The 8147-nt window shown below is 43.4% G+C and overlaps 1 pseudogene; it reads right to left on the bottom strand.

Moving 5' to 3' along the window:
- LOC119349826 overlaps positions 1 to 7091 on the bottom strand; it is an 82365-nt pseudogene extending 75274 nt beyond the window's left edge.
- Positions 7092 to 8147: the final 1056 nt, after the last annotated feature.

The following is an 8147-nucleotide window of genomic DNA, read 5'->3' on the forward strand; positions in this document are numbered from 1 at the left end:
TGACTGAAGCACACCACACTGTACTGACCAATTCCAGCTTGGTGGCTCCGTACTTTGAGAAACACAAGAATATTTTACGCTCGGACAACCCGGGGAAGCCTGAATCCTGGATTAGGAAGGCCCACATGGAGACTTTCGGCAGTTGGTTGAGAAAACATTTAATGAATGACAATGATGTTGTAGATCAGCTGTACATGTTGGCCAAGACACCATCTTCGACTATAACGACTTTCCAAGGGTACGAGATAAATGGGAATACATTTTACACGATCGCCCAAGATAAAAAGAGCACCAACCAAAACAGTGGTGTCCGCTTTGATGCAGCAACCGAGAATGGGCAAAAGGTCACATATTATGGTTACATAGAGGAGATATGGGAACTTGACTATGGACCCTCCTTTAAGGTCCCTTTGTTCCGGTGCAAATGGTTCAAGCTAACAGGAGGTGGGGTAAAGGTGAACCAGCAATACGAAATGACAATGGTGGATTTCAACAATCTTGGTTACCTTGACGAACCATTCGTCCTAGCGAACGATGTCGCTCAGGTTTTCTATGTGAAGGACATGAGTAGCAAACCGAGGAAACGGAAAGATAAGAAAACGATCAGTACATCATGCGATGATCCAAAGCGCCACATTGTTCTTTCAGGGAAAAGAAACATCGTGGGAGTGGAGGACAAGACAGACATGTCAGAAGATTATAATATGTTTGCTGAAATTCCGCCCTTCAAAGTGAACACCGACCCAAGCATTAAGTTAAATGATGAGGATGCTCCATGGATACGGCACAATCGTAAGCAAGCAGGGACACAAGGGAAGAAATGATGTGTAATAATTTATTGTACCAAACTTTGTTGAATGGATCATGTGAATTATATTACCCGTGATGTGTTTGGTGTCCATTTTCGAATGATTCGAGATACCACTGATGAATTAGTTTTATTTTTCTGAATTTTTTGATATATTATTTGTATTTTTAACATTTTGAATTGAATTAGTTTTATTTTTCTTAATTTTTTGATATATTATTTGTATTTTTAGAATTTTGAATTGAATTAGTTTTATTTTTCTGAATTTTTTGATATAATATTTGTGTTTTTAACATATTGAATTGAATTAGTTTTATTTTTCTGAATTTTTTGATATATTATTTGTATTTTTAACATTTTGAATTGAATTAGTTTTATTTTTCTTAATTTTTTGATATATTATTTGTATTTTTAGAATTTTGAATTGAATTAGTTTTATTTTTCTGAATTTTTTGATATAATATTTGTGTTTTTAACATATTGAATTGAATTAGTTTTATTTTTCTGAATTTTCTGATATATTATTTGTATTTTTAAGATTTTGAAAAAGAAAAAGTATTTTGAAAAATACCTTTAGTCGCGGTTGTTCTGGCCAACCGCGACCAAAGGTTGATAATTAACAAAAAAACCGTAAAATTTGATAATTAACAAAAAAACGTATATAAAACTTGATAATTAACAACAAAAAAGTAAAACTTGATAATCAATATATACAATGACCCCGCGCGTCAATGTACAACGATCCCGCTTTAAAAAAATGTACACGACCCCGCGCATATACGGAGAGGGGGCGGCGAGGGGGGCGGCGATGCGCGCGGTGTTTTTTTTTGGATCGAGAGGGGGCGGCGAGGGTTATACATGTGTGTTGTCCTCGCCTCCCTCTCCGTGACGCCGTCGTCTGCCGCCCCGTCTCGCGCTCTACCGCGACACCCTCTCCCACCCCTTCCTCGCCCCCTCCTTTTGCCACCGCCCTTTCGCCACCGCCACCGCCACCGCCCCCCTTCTTCACTTAATTAATTTGTTTTTACTACATGTTTTCAGGACTGACATAATGGCGGACGATAGAGCTGACCCGATTATGGACAACTATGATCCGGACGGTGAAGCACATATGTTCGGCATCATAAACGGCGATATTCTATATGTGCCGACCGGACAAGAAGAAGATGATATCTCTTCTTATCTGAACCTTGACGGTGAAGATGAAGGGCGCCGTCAGCAAGATGATGCCGAATAAGGATCCACGACTCTCTGAATAAGGATCCAAAGCTTTGGGTCGACATGAGAAGAATGCTGCAGAAGTAATTATTTTCATTCATTTGCGCTCTATATCGATCGACCTATTTCGTTCATTTCTTAATATCAAGTAACTAATAACTCTCTTGTTCATTTAATTTTCTTTGCCTCGTAGGGTTTGGAGACGGTTCGTAGATACAAAGGTCGGTGAATTCAAAAAAGAGCTAGAATTCAAAAGGGCAAAGGCTAAGAATGGTGAGGATATTCAGCCAGCGGGGACCAATCTATGTGCATACTATGTCTGTGAGATGATCCGGAGATACACCTCTGAGCAGGTTCCGAGTGATACCAATGCTCAGAGGAATAACCTCCGGATGATGCTTAGTCCAGAAGCTCGCTTCCGACCACTTCAAGAGGAACTAGCTGGATGGTTCAGGAGGGAAGTCCTCCATCCTAAAGGAGAACACCATTACGAGGACGTAGAACTTTATATGCATTAAATTATGTATGGAAACTTGTTCAAAATTGTATATGGTCATCCGATGATATTGAATATATATTGTATATTCCTCTTGAATTCTTTTTGGTTCTAATTTCAAATTTGTTTGAAATTGTACATTCATATGCATGTATGTAGTACCGTAGAATATGTGAATTCCTTCAAAATTAAAATAAAGCACAAAAGAAATAAAACAATACAAATTAAACAGAAAACAGGTTTAAGGGGGGGGGGCTAAAATCCTAAACCTGCGGCGGCCTTTAGTCGCGGTTGGCCAGAAGAACCGCGACTAAAGGTCCTCCGCCCCGACGGCCACCTGGCGCCCACGTGGACGGGCCTTTAGTCGCGGTTCTTAAGCAACCGCGACTAAAGGGTGGGGCCTTTAGTCGCGCCCGCTCGGTCGCGGTTGCGCAACCGCGACTAATGGCAGTTGCGAACCGCGACCAAAGGCCCTTTTTCCACCAGTGACGTGGTTGACCAACATCTCGTGCTGGGGAACCAGCCGCACACCTCTATCAACTGCGCACACCACGCCTCGTCATCGCCGCCTAGCTCCATCATCGCTTTCTGCCAGCCGAGGCTTCTCTTCATGTAGGCGGCTGCAGCGATCGCCGGCGAGGATTTCTCGATCTACTGTAGGTGGGGATAAGAGGAGAGTTTGAACCGGCGCGCGTGGGAGGTGGGTGAGTGCGTGGTGGGGAGTGGTAAGTTACTCATTTAATGGCAGTTAGGACGTGGGGAGGGGAAATGTACAACATTCTTTTTACCTCCCACCCCGGTCATAACACAGTGGCATTCCAATCTACTATTCCCAACCATGTGTAACTAATTTATTTAGGCCGGATTTTGTTGCTTATTTTGGGGATGTAAAAGGTTGACACTCCCACTAAACAAAGTACCGATCGAGTTACTACAATATATAGGAACCAAACACTGGAAACGTCGAACTAAATTTGATGCCATAATGTGAAGGATATACTGTCCAGTTCACTCGATTCATCCGTAAAAAATTGAAGCAAGTGTCCTACTCTTCTTCCTTCTCCACATTTTTGCACATGATAAAAGACAAGATAAGTTAATTAATGATTTTTTTAATAATCCACAATGCATACAAACACTTGCGTGTTGGGGAACCAGCCGCACACCTCCATCAACTGCGCACGCCACACCTCGTCATCGCCGCCTAGTTCCATCATCGCTTTCTGCCAGCCGATGCTTCTCTTCAAGGAGGCGGCTGCAGCGATCGCCGGCGAGGGTTTCTCGATCTACTGTAGGTGGGGATAAGAGGGGAGTTCGAACCGGCACGCGTGGGAGGTGGGTGAGTGCGTGGTGGGGAATGGTAAGTTACTCATTTAATGGCAGTTAGGACGTGGGGAGGGGAAATGTACAACATTCTTTTTACCTCCCACCCCGGTCATAACACAGTGGCGTTCCAATCTACTATTCCCAACCATGTGTAACTAATTTATTTAGGCCGGATTTTGTTGCTTATTTTGGGGATGTAAAAGGTTGACACTCCCACTAAACAAAGTACCGATCGAGTTACTACAATATATAGGAACCAAACACTCGAAACGTCGAACTAAATTTGATGCCATAATGTGAAGGATATACTGTCCAGTTCACTCGATTCATCCGTAAAAAATTGAAGCAAGTGTCCTACTCTTCTTCCTTCTCCACATTTTGGCACATGTTAAAAGACAAGATAAGTTAATTAATGATTTTTTTAATAATCCACAATGCATACAAACACTTACTTCTGATTTAGTTTGCATTTCTTGCTACGTCTAGTGTGTCCTAGCAATTTGCAAGCGCCATACTGGGTTTTCAACTCATCAAAAGAGATTGGTCTACCATTTTCCGAGACAGGGCGGTTCTCATCTACCTTTGTTGCACATTTGCTTGACACTTTTATAGGATCTTTAAGTGCAACCATGCTGTCTTCATCATCGTCTACATATTCAACCGCACACTTACTGAGGTCATTTGTTTTCTTGCTCAAATTTTCCCGTAGCAGATCATACTCATGACTCTTAGCTATCATAGCCTTCAGACTCTCCTGTAACTGACCCCACATAGATGGGTGTTTGCATGCCACATGCATAGCTTCTGACGCTAACACACTGACCTGGCTATATTTCATTCTTTCCCCTGCCCCAGTCCAACCAAATTCCAACAGATCGCTTGTGCGCCTCAAGAGCAGTCCCAACCTTGCTTCTTCGGTGAAGCGAACAAGAACAAAACACTTTGGTATTTCAGATATGTTCAAGTACTTCAATACATGGAATATGTGCTTGCAAGGTAGACCCTTTCGAATCATTCTTCTGCAGCTGCACCTTATAGGTTCTGCAGAATTTACTGGTGTATACTCCACCCAAAAATGGCTTTTTCGGTTATTCTTCCAGGGCACGATGTACTGCTACGATCCGTCTCCCTGCTTAATTTCTACAATCTCCATGCCGTCAATTTTTCTAAGATCAGCTTGCAACATATAGAAGTTTGCTAGAGTGAAGACGTGAGAAGCAGCTATCTCAAGTTCCCTCGAGCTAGTAACTGGCACAAGTAAACTCTGTGAGGCCGTGCAGTCATCTCATGCCTCGTTTTCATGGATACATACAACGGCGTTCTCATAATGCAAAATCATATCCACCAGGGTCATTTCACATGCTAGGTGGAGGTGAAGGCATGAGTTGAGGCTTTCACTCTGCTGGTTGCTTTTCATGCCAAGCCAAAACCCCTCTGTCAGATAACCCGCGGCCCACAGTCTCCTCTTCTTATACATCCGTCTCAACCATGTTACAGTTTTATCCCACTGCCGTCTTTTGGAAAATGCGTGCCATCTCTCCTCAAACGTGGCCGTGGACGTGCTGCAGTACAGAAGAGTTCGGAACTTCTTCAAGGACTTGTGAATGAGGTGAATCTTCATATTTTTTTCTATATGCCACGTGCATATACGGTGCCACACGTTTGGCAAGACTTCGCGAATTGCCGTGGTCATCGCAGCATTCGTGTCCATGATTACACTCTTCGGCATCTTTTGACACATGGACCTCAAAAAAGTCTGCAGCAGCCACACGTATGTCTCTTCGGTCTCATCCGAAACTATGGCACAACCAAAAATAGTGGTCTTCTCGTGATTGTTAAGACCAATAAAAGATATGAATGGCATACCATAGCGGTTCATCTTGTACGTGCTGTCAAATACAAGCACGTCACCAAAGTCCTCATAGTCATGACGAGACTGGGAGTCACACCAGAACATCCTATTCAAGTGTCGTCCTTATCTAGCTTGTACTCGAAAAAGAAGCTAGGATCCCTCTGTTTCTTACTCGGCATGACGCCTATGGCTGTGGCAGCATCACCTTTTGAAAGCAGCTTCTTCTTCTCCCTGGCGCAAAGGTTGTATATTTCACGCCTGGTAAAACCAACACCGCCATACCATACATGTTTTCTGATGAAGAAATCCATCATGTCTTGAATTCTAATCCCTGCAGCTCCCATGGACATTATCTCATGCTTCTAGTACTCTTTGATTTTTCTCTGGGACCAAAAAAAAGGTACATCGTCCGGTCCTGCCAACATATGGCTATGCTTGTCCTCAAAACTTTCAACATACTAAACCCCACGCTTTTGGTCAAGCTTGATGGTCAGGTGCTCTTCGCAAAAGCAGCGTGTCTCAGCTCTGAGCCTCCCGCCTTTTCCTTCCTCGGTTAGCAACTTGCTATCACGTTTCCCTTGTGTGGAACAAACAAATCGCCTATAACGCATATGATGTGACTCGTTTTGCTATGTCTAACCTTATTCTTTCTAATACTGAAACCATTATCTCTAGCATAGCTATTGTAGAAATTATACGCAGCATCGTGAGACATAAAAGTCATTTCCATTATCTGCATGAACATACCCCTCTTATCATCTGCACTGGCAGTATCTTGGACATTCTTTGCCCCATCATCTTCTGTCACCTACACAATCAAAACATAGCCATGAAAAAAGTTTTCTATGGTTTAAGATTACTTCCATAGAACATTGATTACACACATACCTCACTCATGATGATCGACGATTGCGACTCCCCAGAATCAGGTGCATCTAATGATTCATCGTTAAGGCCTGTCTCCGCGTTGGATTCATCGTAATAGTCGTACGCATTATGACATTCGGAAATGAGCTGAAAAATACAACACAGATACATAATTACTTATCATATAATATTCCAGGAAAAATTCAATTTGCATGCCAACAAAAAGTTTCACTTCCATACCTGACTAATGTAATCTTCATTCGAGAGCTCCAAGTTGTTTTTCTGGCCATCATCAAGCTCATCCATCTATAAATTTTCAACACAAAAATATAATGTTATCGGATGCCACCAAAAAATTACAACATGATAATGCCACTCACATTAAGATCTTCCCATTCGTTCCCATTCTCTGGCCGATCTCCACGATCCGAATTTTCACCATCTGACCAATCTTCTATCTAGTCTTTCATCAGTTCTCCAAACTCCATGTCTACCATGATATCAGTTAACTCCTCGTCCGCCATTTCCTACAACAAATAATATGTATCAACACATGTGCAAACATTATCAATAAAGAAATATACAACACATAGCACACGATCATGGATGTTATGTAAACAACCCCAGCCGAGGCCATTCACATCTGCCAAACCTAGTCAGGAAGATGGCCACGACACCCGTCGTGATCACTTTCAATCGCGAGGAGCAACACTACAAAACCTAGCTAGATCTGTGATTACCTCTGCCGCCGGATGCCTAGGTTAGCCGCCACATCAAATAATGATAGTCGTGGTGGACACAGCCGACGACAATCGACGCTACATGAACCCTACACTAAAGAAACCCAGATCACGAGGAGCAGCAGTACCGGAACAAGATCCACGATCGCCTGCGCCGCCGGGTAGGTTGGTTACCCGCCCCGCTAGGTTAACCACTACCTCTGACGGCGGCAGTTCGTTCGGTGTTGCCGCAAGCGAGACTAGAGGGGGGCGGGGGGACGCGGGATGCGGTACCTGTGAGCGCTGGAGATTCATGAGGTTGCCGAGCCCGCTGTCCGACGAGATCACTGGCGACGAGATAGCCGCTGCTGGAGATCTACTGCGTGAATTATGAAGCTTCGTGAATGCTCGCGAGATTGATGGAGCTGCGTGAATGATTGGATTCGGCAGGTCTTACGTGGTCGTGGGGTCGTGTGATGTTTTTTTCCGGACCAGGGTATTGTACGTATACGGTCTAGGTTGTACAGGGCTAGACATGGCTTGGATCTAGGCTACGCCGGACCAGGAAAAAAACAAACTTGTGGGGACAGAAATACCCCTCGAAAATTAGGTTAGGGGGAGCACCGGAGCAGGGCTGGCAAAACAGTGTTGGATCCCAGTATATACTGGTGCTTGTTTCATATCTATCCCTAATATTAAAGTGAGGATTGTTTCTCCACTTCTTTTGGTCAAAGTCTTTTTTCACGTCCCTTCGTACGTGGTACGTCAATCAGCGATAGAACTCCAGTTTTATCGATCGAACACCAGTTTTAAGTAGAGCACATGCAAACGGGCCGGCCTGGAACAAAATACAAAAAATAG

The sequence above is a fragment of the Triticum dicoccoides genome, chromosome 1B (assembly GCF_002162155.2).
Source record: "Triticum dicoccoides isolate Atlit2015 ecotype Zavitan chromosome 1B, WEW_v2.0, whole genome shotgun sequence".
NCBI classification, from domain to species: domain Eukaryota; kingdom Viridiplantae; phylum Streptophyta; class Magnoliopsida; order Poales; family Poaceae; genus Triticum; species Triticum dicoccoides.